The following is a 23,971-nucleotide window of genomic DNA, read 5'->3' as shown; positions in this document are numbered from 1 at the left end:
AGCTGCCGCCGCCGCCGCCATTTCCAGTTAAAAACAAAAACAAAAACGTGGTACACTACGTAAAGATTTACGTAGCCTATCATGGCTAGGTTTTTTTAAAAAAACATAGGCTACGTAAATGTTTACGTAGCCTATCATGCCTGACTTTAAAAAAAAAACAACAACGCGCGTACGCAAATGGCGGCGGCCGTGGCTGCCGCCATTTGCGTATGCACGTTGTTGATTTGGTTTTTTTTAAGTCAGCCATGATAGGCTACGTAAACATTTATGTAGCCTATCATGGCTGACTGCAGGGATGCAAACGGCGGCGGCTAGGGCTGCCGCCATTTGCGTCCCTGCTAGCCAGCGGCCAGATGTCCGGCTGCTGGCGGAGGCGGCCAGCAGCTCTGCAGAATCCCTGCGGAGCACAGCCTGCTGGCCAGGATTCCTGGGGGGGGAGGAACGGAGTGCCTCCCCCCCCGGCGAGGATTCTGGGGGGAGGGACGGAACGCCTCCCCCCGAACCATAAACATAATCTGCGAAAGGTAAGTGCCTTTTGTACATCGCTAGATTTCCTCCTTAACTCACACTTTCCTACTTGTCACCTTGTCTCCCTCTACTGTTTTCGGTTTTGACCATTTGTTTTCTAAAACTGCAAAATGTTAAAGCAGGGGCAATTCCTGGTTATACAGTATACAATGCTATGGTCTGCAGATGATAATAAACCTCATTGTTATTTGTGCTAAAACCTACACAACAAACCCTGACACACTTTCTGAATACAATTCTACACTTCATGGTATTTTGAATATCTTGCTTGGTGACCCAAACCAATAATTTCATATTCCAACTGCATAACAAAAGCATATTTGAAACATATCCCCAACAATAAATGGTTGTTTATGCACAACTTCTGGATGCTAATTTAAAACATGTGCAAAAATATCTGTGTGCATGTATATCCCATTGATTACCATGGGATTTAAGCTTGTATAATTGTGTTCAGGAATGTGTCAGAGCTTTAAAAGGTGTTTCAGAAGGAGGTCAAATCAATCAATCCTAAAGGAAATCAACCCTGACTGCTCATTGGAAGGACAGATACTGAAGCTGAAGCTCAAATATTTTGGCCACCTAATGCAAAGAGAAAACTCTCTGGAAAAGACCCTGATGCTGGGAAAGATTGAAGGCAAAAGGAGAAGGGGACGGCAGAGGATGAGATGGCTAGATAGCATCACCGATGCAATGAATATGAACTTCTTGAGCACACTCCAGGAAAAAGCGGAGGACAGGAAGGCCTGGTGTGCTATGATCCATGGGGTCACGAAGAGTCGGACACAACTTAACGACTGAACAACAACAATAAATGCGCCAGAGAGTGAGTAAACATTAGTGTTTTGTAAAATAAGTTCCATGTGTGTGTGTGTGTGTGTGTGTGTATGTGTATGTATCTCGCTATGTGTGAGAGAGAGGGTGGGGGGGCTCCAAAAGCCACATAGATGAGAATATGTAGTATAAGCCTAATTGTTTTAGATTACTTCCACCAGTTCTTACTCCAATGATCACTAGGGTTGGCGGAGAATTTCTCCCTGAAACTTCGGGGGGCCGAGCACCAACGTGTTCGGCCCCCCGAACAAGTTTCGGGGATAAATTCTCTGCACCCCCTCCGCCCCCCGCCCCCCCGGGACGGGACTTACCTTTGGCGAATGTCCCTCCCGGCGGCGGGTCCGGCCGGCGGTTCGGCAGGTCTTCGTCTGGGGTGGGAGCGGCAGCCGGTCTTTTGACCGGCTGCTGCCGCCGCTATTCCAATAATAATAATAAAAAAAAACGCCCCCGTGATAGGCTACGTGACGATTAATGTAGCCTATCACGGCTAGATTTGCAAAGTCAGCCGTGATAGGCTACGTAAATCGTCACATAGCCTATCACGGGGGCGTTTTTTGTTTTTGTTTTTAACTGTTTAGTTTGCGGCCGGGCGAGGCAAGGCGCCTCCTCCCCGGCCTGAATTTCGGCCGGGCAAGGCGGGAAGCCTCCCCCCTGGCCTGAATTTCGGCCGGGCGAGGCAGGAAGCCTCCCCCCCCAGCCTGAACTTCACGGGGGGAGCAGCGAAGCGCCTCCCCCCCACCGCGAAAAGCTTCGAGGACAGGTAAGGGACTTTCATGCACCCCTAATGATCACTACTTCTTTATTAATGATTTATAAGAAACATTTGATTTACTCATCAGATGCCAAAATCTCCAGTATATTGTTTTTTGCACAATAGCTTTGTCTCCAGCAGTTATTTATTTATTTATTTTTCAAGATAATCCTACCAGTGCCAGTAATTTGGATTGGGACCAGTGTACACCAGGCCTGGAGATGCCCCTCTTCCTTGTTACCACCACTCTTGTTGGGGCCAGAGTAAGAGGCAGGTGCAAAAGCAGATTGCAATGGCAAAGAGGAGGAGAAAGTCGAGGAGCTCTTGTCAGTGGGCCCTTGGCAGATGCCCAACCATGCTTACCTTGAGACTGGCTCTGCTAGTCCCAAGTGTCAGAATCTCCAGATCAGTACTGCCTTGCAGTCTCCTTACAACCAATCATTTGGATCAATAAAAAGGCCCTGTGATGGAAATAGCTGGATTTAATCCTAAGTGGTGTCGCCCAGGACCTAGTATGAGAGGTAAATGTTGTTGAACCAGTTGGAAACAGTGACCACGCTGCTATCAGATTTAATATATACTTAAGTGGAAAATTGCCCAGGTAGTCCAACACAGTCATGGCTTCAAAAGAGGAAACTTGTCTAAAATGAGGGCACTGGTGAAACGGAAGCTAAAAGGGGGAGTTAAGATGGTTAAATCCCAACAAAATACTTTGAGGTTACTCCAAACCACAATAACAGAAGCTCAGCTAAAATGTATACCACAGGTTAGGAAAGGTAGCACCAAGTCCAAGTGGTCACCAGCATAGTTAATGAGCAATGTCAAGAGAACTATTAGAGAAAAGAGAGCTTCCTTCAGAAAATGGAAGTCTTGCCCAGGTAAGGAAAACAAAAGGGAGCACAAGCTTGCACAAAGGCAATGCAAGCAGACAATAAGAGATGCAAAAAAAAAAGCCAAAAAAAACAAGCATTTTAAAGAGTATACCGCTAGCAATATCAAGGCCAACAATAAAGAATTGTTTAAATACATCAGATGCAGAATACAAGCTAGAGAGGCAGTTGGACCATTGGATGACAATGGAGCTAAAGGAGGACTGAAGGTGGATGAGAAAATTGTGGAGAAGCTGAATGAATTATTTTCATCTGTCATCACTGCAGAAGATATAGGAGAGATTCCTGTGACTGAACTGATGTTTTCAGGAAGGGAGTCTGAGGAACTGAGGCAAATAGTGGTGACAAAAGATGAAGTTCTCAACGTTATTGACAAATTGAAAGCACATAAATCACTGCACCCATCCTAGAGTTCTCAAAGAACTCAAATATGAAATTGCTAATCTTCTAACCAAAATATGCAACATGTCCCTAAGATCAGCCTCTATACCAGGGGACTGGAAGATGGCCAATGTAACACCAATTTTCGAAAAGGGATCCGGGGGGATCCGGGAAATTACAGGCCAGTTAGCTTAATGTGTGTTCTGGATAAATTGGCTGAAGGCATTATTAAAGATAAAATTAGTAAGCATATAGAAGGACAAGCCCTGCTCAAAAAGAATCAACACAGCTTCCCCAAAGGTAACTCCTGTCTCACTAATCTTTTAGAGTTCTTTGAGAGTGTCAAACATGTAGATGGGGTGATCTGGTAGACATTTTTTACCTGGACTTCCAAAAGGCTTTTGACAAAGTCCCTCACCAAAGACTCCTGAACAGACTTAATAGTCATGGAATAAGAGGACAGGTCCTCTTACGGATCAGTAACTGGTTAAAGAACAGAAAGCAGAGAGTAGGAATAATAATGATACATTCTCCTAATGGAGGGAAGGAAATAGTGGGGTCCCACAGGGATCTGTATTGAGATGAATGTTGTTCAACTTGTTCATAAATGATCTGGAATTAGGCGTGAGCAGTGAAATGGACAAATTTGCCAATGACACCAAATTATTTAGGGTGGTTAAAACAAAAAGGGATTGTGAGGAGCTCCAAAAGGATCTCTCCAAACTGGGAGAATTGGCATCCAAATGGCAAATGTGGTTCAATGTAAGCAAGTGTAAAGTGATGCACGTTGGGGCAAAGATTCCAAACTTCAAGTATAATCTGATGGGATCTGAGCTAGCACTGACCAACCAAGAAAGAGATCTTGGGGTTGTGGTGGACGGCTCGATGAAAATGTCAACCCAGTGTGCGGCTGCTGTAAAAAAGGTAAACTCCATGTTAGGCATAATTAGAAAAGAAATTGAGAATTAAACTGCCAATTTCATACTGCCTTTATTCAAATGTATGGTGAGACCACACTTAGAATATTGAGTATAGTTCTGGTCGCCACACCTATTAAAGGATATTGTAGAGCTGGAAAAAGTGCAGAAAAGGCCATCTAATGATGAAGGGGCTGGAGTATCTTCCCTATCAGAGAAGGTTACAACAGCTGGGATTGTTTAGCTTGGAAAAAAAGGAGAATAAGCAGAGACATGATAAAGGTCCACAAAATTATGCATGGTGTGGAAAATGTGGATAGGGAGAGATTTTTCTCCCTCTCTCAAAATACTAGAACCCAGGGTCATCCCATGAAGCTGATTGGTGGGAGATTCAGGACAGATAAAAGGAAGTACTTCTTCACAGCACATAGTAAAGTATGGAATTCGCTACCACAGGATGTAGTGATGGCCACCAATTTGGATAGCTTTAAAAGGGGGGTTGAAAAATACCTGGAGAAGGCTATCAGTGGCTACTAGTCCTGATGGCTATGTGCTACCTCCAGTACCAGAGGCAGTAAGCTCCTGCACACCAGTTGCTGGAGAACATGGGTGGGAGGGTGTTCTTGCCCTTATGTCCTGCTTGTGGGTTCCTGGTTGACAGCTGGTTGGCCATTGTGTGAATGGAATGCTGGACTAGATGGACCCTTGGTCTGATCCAGAATGGCTCTTCTCAGGTTCTTAGCTGTACAACTCTGCAATTGTGTTCCCTACTGCTACCATATGTCCTCGTCCACACATGTCAGTGGCTATACATATGTGCAGGAGGAATATGTGTTTGTGTCTTCAGCCAAGAGTCATGTACAGCACAGGAAACTCAGGCTTTAAGAAAGTGAAATTAGTGACTAGACAAGAAGTCAGTAATACAATAATAATCAAGAATATAGAGTAATAAACTATCCAATAGTCTGCTGTGCTTCCACAGATTATGTTGCACCAGTGGGAGCTACCACCTGCACATCAGGGAGTTAGTGCTTCATAAAGAAATCCCAGAAATGAACAGGGATGGTGGAGAATTCCGCCATGGATTCCAGTGAGGTTGAATGCACTAGCATTTGGCCCCCCAAAATCCATGGCAGAATGGCCTCCCACCCCCCGCCACCCTGCGGAATCCCCCCAGAACGAAACTTACCTGGGGCTTCGGTGGCGGCGGCGGCAGCTGGTCTTTCGGCCGGCTGCCGAAAGCCGCCATCTTTGTCCTGCCAAGCTGCCATGATAGGCTATCTAAGTATTTACGTAGGCTATCATGGCAAAGAGCAGGGATGCAAACAGTGTAGCAGCCGCCGTTTGCGTCCCTGCTCTTTGCCATGATAGGTTACGTAAATACTTACGTAGCCTATCATGGCAGCCTGGCTGGATGCAAATGGCAGCCGCTATGGCAGCCGCCATTTGTGTCTGCAGCAGCCCGGCCACGGACAGAACTCCAGCTGCGGATGGCCCTGGCCGGTGGCTCTGTGGAGCCGCCACGGAGCGGAGCCGACCAGGGAGGATTCCAGGGGGAGGGACAGAGCACCTTGCATTGGCATTCGGCCTCACTGAGATCTGTGGTGGAATTCTCTGACATCCCTTCCTGTGCCTACTGATCTTACATTACCTTGATCAGCCCCTGGTGTTTGCATAGTGTGGACTGGTAGGTAAAAATATTTGGGATTATTACTTTAATTAGAACATTTTGTGTCATGCTTTCAACCCAGAGATGTATATAGGGATGGCGGAGAATTCCGCCACGGATTTCAGTGAGGCCAAATGCACTGGCATTCAGCCCCCCAAAATCCATGGCGGAACAGCCTGCCACCCCCTGTCACCCCGTGGATTCCCCCCGGGATGAAGCTTACCTGGGGCGGATGTTCCGGATGGCGGTGGCTCCGGTGGAGGCTCTGGCGGCAGCGGCGGCTAGTCTTTCGACCGGCTGCCGCGCCCGCCATTTGCATCCTGGTCTTTGCCATGATAGGCTACATAAGTATTTACGTAGCCTATCACAGCAATCCAAGCAAAAAAAAAAATGGCGTACGCAAATGGCAGCAGCTATGGCGGCCGCCAGTTGTGTTCCCTATTTTTCGCCGCTTTAGCCTACATAAATATTTACGTAGGGTATTACGGCGAAAAAAAGGGGAATGCAAATAGCGTAGTGGGTGCTATTTGCGTTCCTTTTTTTCTGCCGTTTTAGCCTATGTAAATATTTACGTAAGCTATTATGGCAAAAAAAAAAAAAAAGGAACGCAAATAGCACCCACTACTGCATATGCCTTTTTTTTTTTTTTGCTTGGCTTGCCGTGATAGGCTACATAAATACTTACGTAGCCTATCACAGCAGCCTGGCTGGACGCAAATGGTGGCCGCTATGGCGGCCGCCATTTGCATCCGTAGCAGCCCGTCCGCGGCCGGAACTCCAGCTGCAGCTGCCCTGGCCGGCTGCTCTGCGGAGCCGGCACGGAGCGGAGCTGGCCAGGCAGGATTCCGGGGGAGAGGACTGGATCGCCTCCCCCCTGTCGAGGATTCCAGGGGGAGGGACGGAGTGCATCCCTCCTCACCGCGAATCAATTCTGCGAAAAGGTAAGTGACTTTCGTACATCCCTAGATGTATAGCATCTTATAACAAATGCATCATAGTGCAAATAAAATCCTCCTGCTACAAATAAACATTCACACTCTTCACAGCTAACTCTTGATGCACCGTGTATTGTCTTCCCATGTTTCTTGCTGAAGTGATTCTGTTGCCAGCTTCATGTGCTGTTCTTTGAGTGCTTTCTGACAGCCTCCTGTAGGCCATTACTCCTCAGTTAAAATAAATGTTCTGACTGGCTGAAAAGGGATGAATGTCAGACCTAACTAAATGTTTGGCTAGCCTAATCATGCATAGTGGTGCTATGTTTGATAGTATTTCTTACTCTGCTGTAAGCATGAAAGGTCCTGATAGGGGCCAAGGCACTCTGGGAGGAAAGGTTTAAACCATACTACAACCTCTTTTTCCCCTTAAATTATACCCATGCACCCCATGTGGGGGGGGGTATAAAAGAATAACAAAGTCTCAATTGGAGTCAATGGAGCCCTTTAAAATCCATTTTAACCCCCTTCCTGCCCCCATGGGTTCTGTGGAGTTTGGAGGGGGATGGGGGGATTATCACCCCCAAAGCACCATAGTCCCAATCTGAACTGGGGCTACATGTGCTCACTCTGTGCTATGTGTGATTACTAAGTACTATGCTGAACCTTTAGTTTGGCTCACTGAAGCTCTGGCATGTGATGTAAGCAGAGTCAGGCTGATCGCTTCTATTCCTCCAGCCAGCCAGGTAGGGATGTACGAAAGTCACTTACCTTTTCGTGGATGTGATTCATGGTGGGGGGGAGGCACTCCATCCCTCTCCCCGGAATCCTCGACGGGGGGGGGGAGACAATCCAGTCCTCCCCCCCGGAATCGTGCCCGGCCAGCTCCGCTCCGCAGCAGCTCCGTGGAGCAGCCGGCCAGGGCCGTCCGCAGCCGGAGTTCTGGCCACGGACAGGCTGCTGTGGACGCAAATGGCGGTTGCCGTAGCGGCCACCATTTGTGTCCAGCCAGGCTGCCATGATAGGCTACGTAAGTATTTACATAGCTTATCACGGCAGGCAAAAAAAAAAAAACAGTGTACGCAATTGGCAGCGGCTACAGCAGCCACTATTTGCGTTCCCTATTTTTCGCCGTTTTATCTTACGTAAATATTTACATAGGCTATTACGGCAGAAAAAAAGGGAATGCAAATAGTGCCCACTACGCTATTTGCATTCCTGTTTTTTTCGCCGTAATAGCCTACGTAAATATTTATGTAAGATAAAATAGCAAAAAATAGGGAATGCAAATGGCAGATGCCGTAGCCGCCGCCATTTGCGTACAGGGTGTTGTTGTTTTTTGCTTGCCGTAATAGGCTACGTAAATACTGACATAGCCTATCACGGCCTCCGCAGGGACGCAAAAGGCATCCCTGCATTAGCCGTGATAGGCTACGTAAGTATTTACATAGCCTATCACGGCTATGATCAGGAAGCGAATGGCGGCCGTAGGACGGCAGCAGGTAAGTGCTCCATTTTGTGCGCCTTTCGTGGGTTGGGGGCTCCATTCCGTGCGCCTTTCATGAGTTGGGGGGGCTGGGGCTTTGTTCCTCCACAGGTTTCGGGGGGCCGAATGCCAGTGCATTCGGCCTCACTGAAATCTGTGGCAGAATTCTCCACCATCCCTACTGCCAGGCTTTTCAGTTACAGTTCTATTGTGTTACCTTATCACCTTTTGCTTCTGACACAATACCATTAGCTTCTAAGTAGGTGCTCTTTTGACCACAAAAGTGAGTGGGATCATATTTATTGCTGTACTTATCTTGTAAAAAAAGAAACGAAAGAAATTTCAGGGGAAAGAATTCAATGGTGATATAATATTTAGGCAATGGCCCTGTGTGTTTTCTTGTTGCTTTGTTCTGTCTGAATGGATTTTGTTTTATGTTTAGCTTTATTTTAAAAATCACATTGTATGCTGATAGCTAAAGAGACAAAATGTGAAAAGTAAACAGCCAGAATGGGTTTTTCAGACAAAGCTATTAAATGCTAATTTGAAACAAAAATGGTCTGAATGAAATGTTCTCTGAAAAGGCTTGAGAACAACATTTGGAAATGGGTTTAGAAATGCACTGTCTTGTATTTCTCTGTCTTCACATAAACAAGTGCTGGAACACATGTATAGTGTGTAAGAAAGTAAAAGTAACATTCTGGAAATTGAATTGAGAAAACCTGGAGAGTGTCGTCTGAATCAGAATCTTGTCTATAACAGCTTTTTGTCAATTCTCCACTGCTTTGAAGATCAAAATGGGGAAAGCTCCAGTGGCCCTTTATCCACTAAGGGTGCAATCCTATGCAGATAGGCAGCTGCCTCTGAACTCGGAGGTGACCGCCTATCCAAAGCAGGGCAGGAGAAGCACGGAGGGGATTGTTCCCTCCGTGCCCCTCCTGCCCTGCATTTGTGGCTAGACAGCCGATTGCAGCTGTCTAGCCGTGGGAGAGCTGAGCGGGGGAGGAGGCTGCTGTACAGCACATTGAATGTGTCGTACAGGCAGTTACGCTCTCTTCACCCTGGAGCGCACCCAGCCACACCCCTTCTCGGCTGCTCCGTGCTCCTCTTGCGAGCATGGAGGATGGGGCTGTTCCGTGCTGCCTCCAAGGCAGGACAGAAGTGGGGGAGGTCATTTCTGAGGTCGGTTCTCGGAAAACAGGATATCTATGACCGTCTAGTCGCTGCCTATCAGCCATAGCATTGCTCCCTAAAATAATCTCACTTACTAGATTTTTGAGTATTCAACATTCTACAAGTAATTTGTTACTTCACTGGTGACCTATTAAAGCTGGACATTTTCATCTCTCTTTTTTCCTCTGTGTGTGTTGGGAGTGTGTGTGTGGGGGGAACAGGAGATGACCACTTTGGAAGTGGGATGTCTGACAGTGACAAGCCCATACCTGGAACCTCAGTGTAAAGGGAGGTTGTAGCCTGAATGAGAAGGGTAAGAAAAATTATGTTGCTTTCAGAAGTTTATGTACATTTAGAAAAAACAAACTGTATCAGCCAGACAGCTTTTAAAATAGGGATGGCGGGGAATTTCTCCATGAATCTCAGGGAGGCCGAATGCCAACGCATTTGGCCCCCCGAAATTGGGGGTGAAATTCTCCGCCCCCCTGCCCCCCCGGGATGGGACTTACCTCCCTCGAATGTCCCTCTCGGCAGCGGGTCCCGGCGGTGGTTCGGCAGGGGTGGGGGCAGCGGCCGGTCTTCTGACTGGCTGCTGCTGCCGCCGTTACAAACTAAATGTAAAAAACCCCCCACACACACACGTGATAGGCTACGTAACGATTTACGTAGCCTATCACGGCTAGATTTACAAAGTCAGCCATGATAGGCTACGTAAATCGTTACGTAGCCTATCACGGCTGACTTTGAAAAGAAAAAAAAAAGCGCATACGCAAATGGCGGCGCCCATGGGCGCTGCCATTTGTGTACGCCCTTTTTTTTTTTTCAAAGTCACCCGTGATAGGCTACGTAACGATTTACGTAGCCTATCACGGCTGACTTTGGAAATCTAGCCGTGATGGGCTACATAAATCGTTACATAGCCTATCACGTGTGTGTGTGTGTTTTTTTACATTTACTTTTTTATTTCGCGGCTGGGCAGACGGGGCGCTTCTCCCCAGCCTGAGTTTCAGCCAGGCGAGGTGGGGCACCTCCCCCCCCGGCCTGAATTTCGGGGGGAGAACCGAAGCGCTTCCCCCCCACTGCGAAGCAAGCTGCGGGACCAGGCAAGGGACTTTCGTCCATCCCTAAAAAACTCACATTCTTTCCATCCCATTTATGAAGAAATTTGAGAATTTTTGATGAGTCCTTCTCAAAAATTAGTGAAACAAATTCTCACCCAGCCCTATGGTTCACACATGCATGATCAGCACTTGAGAATGACTTTCATGTATGACTTTCACATATGAAATGATTTCATATATGTATGACTTTCATATAGGAAAGTGCCATCACAGGCAGGGCTTCCATTTCCCCTCAGATCTCCTCAAATACTGTTCAGACATTCATCTACCAGTAACTCAATAAAAACACTTTAGCCTTCATCCAGTACAATCTACTCAAACATAAGCTGCATTAAGTGCAATGGGACTTACTCCCTGAGTAAATGGGTATAGGATTGCAGCCTTAAATGTTTAGGAATTATACATACATATGTGTAGTAATTCAGGAAATTATTTATGCATTAGAAATATGTGTATGCCACCTTTCCTCCTGACACAGGCTTTCAAGCTAGCTGACAATAAGAAAAGATTAAAATGAGGATTAAGCAGAATGCAGCAGTTTGGTTGCGGAAAGGTTCTGAGATTCCAACATCCCATTAATTTCACTCTGGTTTAATCCTGGTTGGCAATTCAGATTCCAGAATTCTGCAGATGTAATGTATCTGCTGCGTCTCCCCCATATGAGGCTGTTTTTAGCTTTTGGCATGATTAGATTATATATAATGCCTGTTATTATGATTATGTGTCATTTGGTGCTAGCTTGTTTGTTTTATTGGATTTTAGGGTTGGATTAAATTCTTTTAAACTGCTTAATTGTACATCACCCAGAGAACTTAGTTTGGGGATGACTAATAAATAAATAATATCCAAGAAAGCCAGTGTGGTCTAATAGAAAATCTTTGGCATAGATATATCCAGATTCAAATCAGCAGTCCATTATGAACTTAGGCCATAACAAACATGAGTTTAAATGTATGTGTAGCAGCTACTTTTTCATTTCTACTCTAGAGTAGGTGGAGGGGGCCCAATCCATATAGGGCTCCTAGTGTCAGGGGTAGGGGACTTTTAAAATCCAGACTGGCACCCTTCAAAACATATGGCATAGACACCTTGCTTGTGCAGAGCTGTTCAAATAGGTTGCTTAAAATACATATACTTCTACATTTTACAGTGCAATCATACACATGACTGTTCAGGAGTAAGGTACATGTATATAGGATGCAGCCATTCAGTATAGCACTCAGAATGAAGTGCCACTGAGTTCACTGGGATTTACTCTCTGGTAAGTGTGTATAGGATTGCAGCCTTAATCTATACAAGCTATTTTTATTTCAAACCCTATGGAGTATGTTAGAGGAACAGTGCATAGAACAACATGACTAATAAATGTCACTTGAGATCCAGTTCCACACAAATCATCCCTACAGGAGGAAATTGTATATGATGATAGTTTGAGGCTTTGTCTTCCTTTTTTATCCTGAGAAAAGGGGAAACCACATTACTTTAAAAGCTTATATTTTGTTAGAGAATGCAGATTTCAGGAGATTTACCCTGGAGCTTGAGGAAGGCTGTTGTGTTAACGATATTTCTTATGTCTTAAGAGAATATATATTCCACAATCTCATTTTGACAGATTTCCTATCTTTTTTCCCCCCAAAGGGGAAAAGTGGCCACAGGGTGACCAAATCAGATTGGTTCCATGACACTAGGAGAGGCATTTTTGTTTTGTTTTACATTTTCTCTGCACCATTTTCTTGATTTGAATCACCCAAGCTACCTTGTGGGGAAAACGTGCAGGTACCATACAGATATCTGTATGCTTTCTCCTGCAGGACAAAGAACAGCTTTGATGGACAGGAGGGGCAGGGGCAATTTGGATGAGGAAAATGGGACCATGGAAGAGGTATTGTTGTTGTTTTAAACCCCCTGCCCCAGCACTATGTCCCCAGACTCATTTGGACCACGCAGCTATTTTTACCACTGGGCAGGAATCCTCCTCAAGAAGGACATACACTCCTCACCACTCCTCCCACCCTGCACTGGATTGGCGGTCACCCATGGGGTCGGAGGTGACCGTTGATCCACATAGGATTGCTCCCTTAATATTTATAGGCCACCTTGTAGGGCAAAGCCTTCACATGACAACTAGATAGATAGATAGATAGATAGATAGATAGAACTTTATTACAGTCAAAGACCAGCCCAAAATAGATAGATGAATTTAAAAAAGAAATACATTAAAATTATCTGTCATATATCCCCAATCAGATTAATAAACACTTCAACACAGTGTAGTACTAATGTAATGCAAATCAGCCATATTGGGTGGATGGCCTTACTCCACAGACTTTATCTTTCATCCAGCTAGGTAAATCCGAGCTCCCTCAGCATCCTTCTTCGAACACCTATCGCAGCTGCAAAGAATTTGGCAACGCTATATGTAAATATCGAATTAGTGTCAGACAACAATTTATAGGTATATTGTTGTCCTGTATGACCTGGAAAACAATTTATCAGTGGGGAGATGAGTGCTGCACGAATGTCTCTATAAAATATTCACCACAACAAAATGTGCTCTGTAGTTTCTATCTGTTGCATGCCACAGGGGCAAAGGGGCAAGGGGCTCTGACCAAGGGATCTTTTTGTACCATCCCTCCAAAACTGCTGAGGGGAGTCCATTGAGGTGGGCTAAGGTAAATGCTTTTCTATGGACAACTTACATAAAACAACCATAAATACATTTTAACATTTTAATCAAATTAAATAATTGAAAATTAATTCATTTAAAATTAAGGGTGCAATCCTATGCATGTTTAGACAGAAAAATGTCCTACAACTCCCAGCATTCCCCCTGCCAGCCATAATGGGAGTTGTAGGACTTTTTTCTGTCTAAACATACAGAGGATTGTACCCTAAATTTTTTAAAATTAAATCAGTAAATTAAATTAATTAAAATAATTGTTTAATTAATTTATTAACTAATCAGAGTAATTTAATTAAACATTTAAGCTTAAATAATTTAAACATTTTAACAAAATTAAATCATTTAACACTTCAATAACATTAAAGGAACAATCCTATGGCCCATAGACAGTGTCTGGGGGGTCATAGGATAATTTGGATTCCTGGATCCGAGGTCAGAGGCAATGCTCCAACCTCGGATCCAGGAATTTGCACTCTGTCCCCCTCCCCCGCACAGCTGGTGTGGAAAGAACCACACTGGCTGTCTCTCCAAGGCTGGGAACTTGAACATGGAGAGGGGGTCAAGGGGGCATTCCAGTGGACTGGGAGGGGACAGGACTGGAGATGCCAGGATACGACCTATCCCAGCTTCTCTCCAGCCTCCTTCGCTCCCCGTCTGGAATGCCCCAGCTAGACTGGCCAAAAAGCCTGTCTAGCAACAATGCAAAGCAGGAGGAGTGGGAGAGGTGTAGATTGCCTCCATTTCTCCTCCCACTCTGCACTGGATGCTCGTAAGCCTCCGAGTTCGGATGCTTAAAGGCCAGCAACATATCATTATAAATTAACTAAAACAATTTAAAACATTTTCAGACCAAAAGCACTATAATTCCTTAATAGAGGTTCAAGCTACACATTACATTGCACAGGTGGTACGTACCACCCTCTCTGTTTTTGTTTTACTCCAAAGTAGGTGTTAAGGGCCTAATCTGGATTGGGATTACAATGAATGGGGAAGGGAGGTTTAAGCTTCCTTCCCCAGCCATGACCCCCCTGAAATTGCTCCTCTCCTGGGTTGCAGTTAGCAGTAGTAAAAGCCATTACTACTAACTGCCATGGGGTGATTTCAGAGGGGTTTGTGGCTGTGGCAGGAAGGATATTTCCTTCCCCCACTGTGGTCCTAATCCAGATCAGTCCCGCACACTCACTTTATACTAAAACAAAAACAGAGAAGAAACCATGCAATACATATCTAATGTAATGTGTAGTTTGGCCCTAATTGTGGCTTCAAACTAGTATCTCCATTACAAGCAATCTGAAAAAAGTGGGTTTTGAAGGCTTGTGAAAAAGCCTGTACTGATGGGGCCAAATGATGGCCATATTGCTTAAAAGTCTGTACTGATGGGGCCAAATTCCTCTTGGGAGGAATTTCCATAAATGTGACCCTACCACTGAAAATGACCTGTTTCTCATTCCCAGCAATCTGATTGATCTTAAAGGTGGACCTATTGGCAAATAATTAATGGACAATTAAGGCTAAGTAATCACTAATTGTTCAACCACACTGAACAGGAAACCATTAAGAAGGTGACCAACAAGAACAAAGTGTTGACTCAAAAGCATAATAGTCGTTAAGAGTGCAGCCCTATACATACCTACTCAGAAGTAAATTCCATTGAGTTTAATAGGGGTTATTCTTGGTAAATGGGCATAGGATTCCAGCCTCATAGCACTCTGCTTGTCCACACTGTGACTGGACAAACTGGAAGTGCAATTACATTTTGTTTCAGAAAAACTCACCGAAGATGAAGTCTGAAAAAGCAAGAGAGGACAACACAGAAAATACTGGAATGCAGTGATTTGGCAGTTATATTGTCTGGATTCTTTGTAAAAAATGTAAAGAAAGGATGACAATAACAGAGAAAAGAATTAGTATGTAACAGGAATGTATGGATTTTGTTAAATTTGTTCTGACTGTGTCTTGTGGATTGTTAGGCATCTTTCATTCCATCATCTGCTCATGGATGAAATCTAGGAATGTCAGAGGAATCCGGTCAGGGGTGGAGCTCAATAACCTTTCATCAGCTCAGCCCCAAGGACTCCATTCTGTCTTCTGCTAGCTGGCCCAACCCAGTGCACAACAAGTTGGGCCAGCTGGCAGAATTTCCATAAATAATCATCTCTCTCTCTCTTTTTTTGTGAAAAAACATTTGTGCAAATTTCAGGTGAAATTGTGCAAATTTACATAATTTGGGCAAATTATGCAAATTTGCACAATTTACAGCCAAAATTTGCACAAATTAGGCAAAATTTGGGCACTGTGCAGCTTTCATTTGCACATATCTCTATTTGTGCAAATTATGGCCAAGACCAAAAAAAATGTGTTCACAGTCCCTGGAACTTGGGGAAACCACATGATCAGATCACAAAAACCAGCTGAGTTGGCCATGCCACAGAAGTCTAGAGAGCCCCCAAAGGGCTGGAATTCTCAGCAACAGACATCCCTAATGGAATCAAATTTTTGTATGAAAATTTATTTTGTTTGCAAATGCACATTAGGACAAGTACAATCTTGTGCAGCTGTGCATTTGCACAAATCCCCATCTCCACTCAGAAGTATAAAACCATGCAAGTCAGTGGAATCCATGCAACTCAGAAAAAGCCAGTCCACTTTGGAATCTGCAGGTTGGAGGATTACTAGAAATCCAAACTCATTTTAAGCCATTGTAGATTTTTCTTACATCCCTAGTGTGGAAGCAACCAGGATGCCATACTGGGGGCCCTGCCCAAATGCTTTTGGAGTAGCAGCATTCAGTCCTATGAGTTACTGTTTCAGATGAGTATTCTAAGTGTAGTTCTTTAAGGCTGAAATCCTATACACACTTCCTTAGATGTAAGGCCAATTGAACTCGGTGAAACTTACTTCTGGGTAGACATGAACAGCATTGTAGTGCAATTCCCTAAACTAACTATTAAAACTACAGGATCAATGATTTCAGGATTGTCATTGATCTATAGATGTAACTTATGCTGAAAGGCCATTAAAAGACACTTGTGAAATATCAAAATCTACAAAATTTTACCAAGAAGTAAATGTCTTTAGAGGACCTTTTTTGGATCTAACACCCATTGTTGACCTTTTTCATAGTGTTAAATCCCTAAAGTTTTGGAATTACCCTACCAGGTAATTGCACATGCTGTAGTTCAAGTAAATCCACTTATGTTCAGGTACAGTGTTTATAATGGAGCTTTGCTGTCAATACAATAGCGTGGTGTTAAACAAACACAGAAATCCCCATGAGGCACTAACTGCCAGTGGAGAGCCTTTTAGAAGCAAACAGTTGGCAAAAAAACAGAAATGTTACAGCAGCTGTCTCAAGTGCTTCACCGAGGGCTGTTCTTATAAGTCTTTATTTTTGACATCTCCCGATTGTTGATTCCAAGGTAACTAACACACCAATCCTAAGAGCTGCTTCACCATAGAAGACTGTGCAATGATATGTATCATCTGCTGCTCCAGTACAATGGCATTTGCAGCAACATTGCTGGTGTATATAATACACCCATGCAAATATTTTACACTAAGATGTAAAACCTTGTGGACAGCATACCCTTCCACCAACCTTTGCATTAAAGCAGTGCCCCTGAAAAACAGTTTGGGAAAATGAGATTAGGCTGGGCTTTGGGAGCCCATTGCCATAATTCACGCTGATATCAGCAAAATCTTTGGCTAAAGACGGCAAAGCTGACCACAGTCAATTTAACAGAGGCATGGAGAGAAAGTGCAAAAATAAAGGCTCAGCTAGACACAGGCAGTCTGATTCAGTGTATTGTCTTTAGCTGCTGCAGCACAAACACTGCCACAACAGTTCTACTGCTGCCTCTTTATGACAAGTAGCAGTACTACGAGGTTCACTTGGATTCCAAAAAATCTCCACTAGGCTACCAGGACAAGAAACCAGTCACAGAGTTCACGGCACAGGCAGCTATCAGTTCATCTTCTACATAGATACACACATATACATGCTGTACAACCTTGGACAGTTCAAGGAGAAACCAGATTTGGTTTTGCCCTTATGTTTTGTGCCATATGGGGCTCAAGGGAACCTACAAGGCCAAAGCCAACCCTGGGTCTCTCATCATGGACTGGTGCCTGAGGTTTGAGAGCTAGGGCACTTAGCACATCGATAAGCCAGAAGGAACTGCCCAAGCAACTCCACAAAACAAACTTCCAGATCACAGCTGATCCCCGAGGAAGAGTCCTGCTTCTACTCCTTAACTTTGGAATATGTAATATTTATGATAAAGTCTCTTTTTCTTTCTACTACCCCTTTCTGCCCCACAACCTTGAAACACCTACCAAGTATCCATGGACCAGTCTATTTACGTCTGATATCTACCTCCAGCCCATTTATTTATTTGATTTATATCCCACCATTCCTCACAAAGAGAACAAAGCAGCTTAAAAAAACACAACCCTATATAAAACACAATACACCACATAAACAATGTTAAAATCATGACTCTTAAATCACAAATATATAATAACTTACAATAAACCACCAGCACAATCAATCAAACCACAAACAGAACTCTTGCTTATACCTCCAAAGCCTGCAGAAATACATGGGTCTTTAACAGGTGCCTACATTACAACTAGGATTGTATGGATTGTATAAAATCCATTCTGTCTGCATTTTGCAGCTTGTTGGGCACCTTTCATTCTGTCATCCACTCATCGGAACTGCGAAAAAAAATTGTTTCCAAATTTGCACAAATGTGCAAATCCATCAAAAATGAGCATTTTAGCCATTTGCATCCCTGCGGAGGCCGTGATAGGCTATGTAAATATTTACGTAGCCTATCACGGCAAAAAAAAGGGAACGCAAATGGTGGTCACCGTAGCCGCTGCCATTTGCGTTCCCTTTTTTTTGCCGTGATAGGCTACGTAAATATTTATGTAGCCTATTACGGTGAAAGACAGGGGCACAAATGGAGTAGCGGCCGCCATTTGCGCCCCTGTTTTTTTGCTGTGATAGGCTACGTAAATATTTACATAGCCTATCACGGCAAAAAAACTAGGAACGCAAATGGTGGCTGCTACGCCATTTGAGCCCCTGTTTTTTTTTGCCGTGATAGGCTACATAAATATTTACATAGCCTATCACGGCCAAAAAACAGGAACGCAAATGGCAGCTGCCATAGCTGCTGCCATTTGCGTCTGCAGGCTCCACATGGCACCTGCAAATGCACCCAGCCGGCAGCTCCGCGAAGTTGCCGCGAAGTGGAGCTGGCTGGGTTAGGAATTAGGATTTCGGGGGAAGGTGCGGAGTGCCTCCCCAACACCACAAATCACCCCATTGAAAAGGTAAGTGACTTTCGTACATCCCTAGGCACAGAGACATTATGCACATGGTTATTGGACTGAGGTGTGCTACACACTGGATTGAGTTATGCTACACTTGAGGAAACACTTGCCAGCTGCTTTGGTCTGTAGCCTTGAACATTAGCAGCCATCTCACACAGGCATTTCTTTACCATAATAATGTCTCCAGAGAGGGATCGCATGAAAATGGAAGCAACCATTCAAACACTGCCACCCACCAACATAGTACTGTGCCAAAAAATTTTGATTCTTCCATTTTTGGCATTGTGTGTGTGTGGGGGGGGGGAATGAAAACTCTGGTGAAAGAGGCTTGGAAGGTGAGAATTTCGAATAACTTTCTCCTTGCAGAGGAGGACAGGATTTGTGCTTACCTTTTAAGTGTAAGTGGTGGCTTAGGAGTCTTATTCTATTTTTCTTTTTTACTTTAAAAACACCCCCTGCGCTTTGAGCAGCCCAGGACTCTATAGAGAAGCTTCTTCAGTCCAGCAGCTCTTTCTGAACTCCCATGAAACCACATAACCTTGCCCTCTCCTACAGGCATTCAGAAAGCACTCCTGGGCTTGAGAAGCTTCTCTGAAAAGGAAGAGTCAATGGGGCTTTTGGAGGTTTAGAAAAGCCCTGTTCTTTTGTTCAACAACACAGAGCAAGCAAGATAAGAGTTTTTCTAACGCTCCAAAAGTCCCATTTGTTCTTGTTTGCCCTTGCAACTCCTTGCAAAGAAGCTCATGCAAGCTTTGAGTTCTTCCTGAATGCCTATTGGAGAGGGCATGGTCACATGGTCTCATAGGAGTTCAAGAAGTGCTTCTGGGCTGGAGAAGCCTGTCTTTAAAGAGTCTCATGCTGGGGGCATTTTTAAAGTTAAAAAAACCACAACAATAAACAACAACAAAAAATAGGAACAAGATCCTCAGCTACCTCTCAAACTTAAAAAAGGTATGTAGAAACCCTGTCCCCCCCCCCCCCAAGGTAAAAACTGTTCAAAATTCTCCCCTCCCTGTGAAAGAGGCAGAAAAAACAATGCCTCTTTCTCAGGGGGAGAAAAATCCCCCCAAATAGGGTACAGGATTCGGCATCGCACTAAACCAACAGTGAACTCCCAAACCATGCTCAACAGGGCTGGTGCAAGCTCTCCTGTCACCTGAGGTGGGGGAGCAAACATGCACCTCCACCACATTTCCTCCCAGGTTTGTGCTGCCTCTCCCCCATCCCCAGCATGTAAAAAAGCCAGCACAGCTCTGTGGAGAGATGGCCAAGCCCAAATGCCTGGTTCTGAGGGGTCCTTCAGAGGGGGACTAGTACAGGCAGTCTCCAGGGACACCCCTTCCCTAATGCCTGGATCTAAGGAATGAGCCCTCCGAGCCAGGCATTTGGCCTGTCCACATCACACTGCCTGCCTTTTACAGCCTGCCTGCCCAGCCTCTGGATTGCTCTGAGAGAGCCCGCAGGATGCTCTCCCCCTATAGCATTTGCTGTGGGGGGAAAGCGGGTCCATTGGCGCTCTCTGAAACACCTGCTGTTGTACTTCCAAGCCGGGTAGCACATTCAGCCCTGTCAGCTCCGCTTTCCCACTACAACAAATGCCACAGTGGGAGAGCTGCTGGTGGGGCTGTCCAGAGCATCCACGTGCCTGGCAGCACCCACAGGGACTCCTCCTGGCATGGGAGAGCATGCAATTCACCTTTCCTCCCATTCCTTCCACTCTGCCACCTGAGGCAGGGGATTCACTCTGCTTCATGGGAGGGCCAGCCCTGATGCTCAAGTATAGATTTCATTGATTCTCCAGGGAAGGGAATAGTTGTGAAGTATCCACAGAATATCCTTCTCTGCGTGACCATTTCTAGTGAACGCGACACAATTTTTTAAAAGGTAGTGTCAGTACCTCTTTGATCTGTGATAAAAGAGGAGACAGGTCCATAGATATTTTGGCCAAAGTGTTACACACACCCAACATGGGACTGGGACTAAAATGTTGCAGGGCAGAGTGCTCTTGTTAGTATTCTAGCCAGCCATGCCCGGTTTCAGGATACCCTATTCCATTCCCCTCCCAATTCCAGGTTTCATTTCTTTCCCCCCAGAAGACACTCCACATTCAGTGGCCTCTGAGCATACGGAATCCTCAGTGGGGTGTTTGTATGTGTGTGTGCGGGGGGCTTTCTTAGACCTTTCCCCCCAAACATTTACCTTTTGTGAACCTTGATCATTCTGATATCTCTCTCTTGTTTATCAGTGGCCCCATTTCACTCCTATACACAGACATATAGGAGAAACAAAATACATATACTTATTTGTAACTTTAAGCATGTTTATAATTATGTGCTGTTTAGAACTACAAGTATTTCAATTTGTTTAGTTCTTGTAGTTCTTTAATACCTTTGTTCCTTAGATTATTTTCATAGTGAGAAATATAAACTACTGTATCAGTCATAAGTACAGAGTTCCTCACATGTTTCATTAGAAATGTAACAAGATTTCCACATTCAAAATATTAACAACTTGCTTTCAAATATTGTGTGTGTCTACGTGATTTTCATATCTGACAAATACATTTAATTGTGTTTCACTTTATTATCCAGCTTCTCTCTTCCAAAGTCCATTGCAGATTAGGGACTCTCGGCATCACAAATGGGAATTTCAGAAAGTGGTCTTTCCCTTGATGTGCTTGGAACTCAATTATGAAACATTACAATATTTTATGTTATAATTTAGAGGCTAGGACTGTCAAAGCCATTGAACTGTACTTCAGCTTGCTAATAAATTGTTTCCTTCAGAACCTTCTATTTCCAGCCCAATCTCTCCGACCCCCAATGCTTGTGTGTTGGGGTTCTGGAAGAAAACCAGAGATTAAACAGTTATACATTTTGTGTCTCTGAAGCAGCATACTTGCTGGAAAATGTGGCTGTTAATAATCTCCTGGTGTTTGAATCTCAGCAGGTTTAAAATAGGTGCAAGTCCACTGAAGTCCAGACCATGGAGCCACACTAATGAATGTAAACTGAGAAGCCAGCGCTTTGAGGCTCAGCTTCATTTCTTTGACTGCATTATTCAATAAATGCTAACCATGAAGATATTTTCTAATGAAGTACTTGTCATAGAACATGATGTGGGGAAGTAGACATCACAGAAAATTTGCCTGAAGATAGTTGTATCTTCCCATATTAAGTTGTCTTGGGACATTGCCGGAGGACATATCACAATAGCCAATAAATACCCAGAGAGGCTGAAGTTAAGAACATAACTACAGCATCAGTGTGTGTGTGTGTGTGTGTGTGAATATATCTCATCTCACAGTTTTCCCCAGTCTCACCCCATCACAAATACAAGCAATTTCTCCCTTCCACACTAATCTATTTCACCTTCTTTTATACACATTCACTTACCCTGTTGTGATCCAGACCCTAGACACTATTGATAATAACTAGAGATGTGTGAGCTTTTCTGCCCAATCTCCATGTCAAATACACATTTTCTAACTAAAATACACATTTTCTAACTAGAAGCCCCATGAACCCTAGCAGGAAATGTTGATCTGTACATTATTTGCAGCTAAGGAGACTCCTTTCAAGTCCTCTCCTGCACGGAAGTGAGCCCTCCTCATACCTCATTGGCTGATCTCATTTAAAGCCCTAACCAGCCCAGGGCCCAAATATGAAGGAGCATCTCATCCCATATCAACCAGTTGACTCGAGGCATTAAGATGATCAGGACGAGGCCCTTTGTCATGTTCTCCTTATCGGAGAAGTGCATTATGTATTTCCAAAAGAGAGGACCTTCTCTGTGGTGGTGTCCTGACTTTGGAATCCCTTCCTGAGACAGGTATACCTGACATTGACGTTCTATTACCTTTGGTGCCAGGTTCAACTCCTTTTCTTTGCCCAGGCACTTTTTATTATTGTATTTTTAGCTAGTCGAATAGCTTTTATTCTTCTCAATTTTATTGCATTACTTTAAACATGTTTTATGTTGTTTAGACATTGATTTCAGATGGAATCCATTTTTGGATGAAGGTAAGGTTTATACATTCTCTATCTATCATCTATCTATCTATCTATCTATCTATCTATCTATCTATCTATCTATCTATCATCTCCTCCTTCCCCAAGGCTTCCCCCCTCCACAGACACTTTTGGGTTGGGAAAGCTGGGGACATGAGCTAGGTAGTGACAGAGGCATGGTGTGAACCATTTCAACTCAGGCCCTGCTCAAAGGGGACTGGACCTGAGTCAAAATGGGTCTACTCCTTTAAACAGGAGTGTCTGCATCTTGAGTTTCCCCCATTGCACCATCTCTAATGGTGAATACTCTTCCAAAGAGACAGAATTTTATAACAAGGCCAAGGAAATCCCACGGCCTCTCAGAAACCGCCAGACTGAGTCTGAGGGGGAACTCCCTATAGACATCTCAGAGGAAGAGCAATTGCCAGGCTCCAGACCTGATAGTGACATGTCAGTGGATCCACCAACTACCCAAAGCAGTTTGCTCTTAAACATCCTCATTGGATCTTGAAAGGGAAAGACACAACTGAAGGTCAGTTAATGCAGGGGTGGACAAAAACTAGACATCTCAAGACAGCCTTTCCCAACCTGGTGTCCTCCAGATGTTTTGGACTATAACTGCCAGCATTCCTGACCATTGGTCATGCTGGCAGGGGCTTCTGGGAGTTGAAGTCCAAAATACCTTCTGCCTACCCCTGATTTAATGGCATCACAGTAATGGTTCCAAGAAATACTAAAGAGCTTGGTGCAAATAGTGAACCAATAGCCATTAAAGTGATGGGCTATTCAGCTTTGACCTAGCTGTAGCTATCACAGCTATCACCCTATGGAAGTGCCTTATATAACCAACAAAGACACCTCTATGAATGGCTGGTTTTGTTTTGTTTCCATAGCAAATATGCAAATATTTCCATCCCTTTTTTTCCATACTGTATAATAACAGTAGCTATTCGACATGTAACCATCTTTGCTTAATGACAAACATTAAAATGATTAATAAAACAAAGAGAATCCCCCAGTCATTTTGCACAGAAAACAACAATAATCCTCCAGTACATGACCCAGCCCCCCCCCCCCCCCGGTTATTTTAATTGTTAATATCTTTTTAGCATGCAGGAACAGTAACCTCTTCCTATGCGAAAGCAGTCAGCCTAATTGAAAAGAAATACAAGTCATCTGGAGCACAACCAAAAGATTTGGCTGGAATGCAATCTGTTATTATCTTTCCATTGCCAAGTTTAAACAGGTATTAA

This window comes from Heloderma suspectum, chromosome 5, assembly GCF_057233095.1.
Source record: "Heloderma suspectum isolate Gila_16-S chromosome 5, 16-S_ref, whole genome shotgun sequence".
NCBI classification, from domain to species: Eukaryota; Metazoa; Chordata; class Lepidosauria; order Squamata; family Helodermatidae; genus Heloderma; species Heloderma suspectum.
This window is presented reverse-complemented; position numbering follows the sequence as displayed.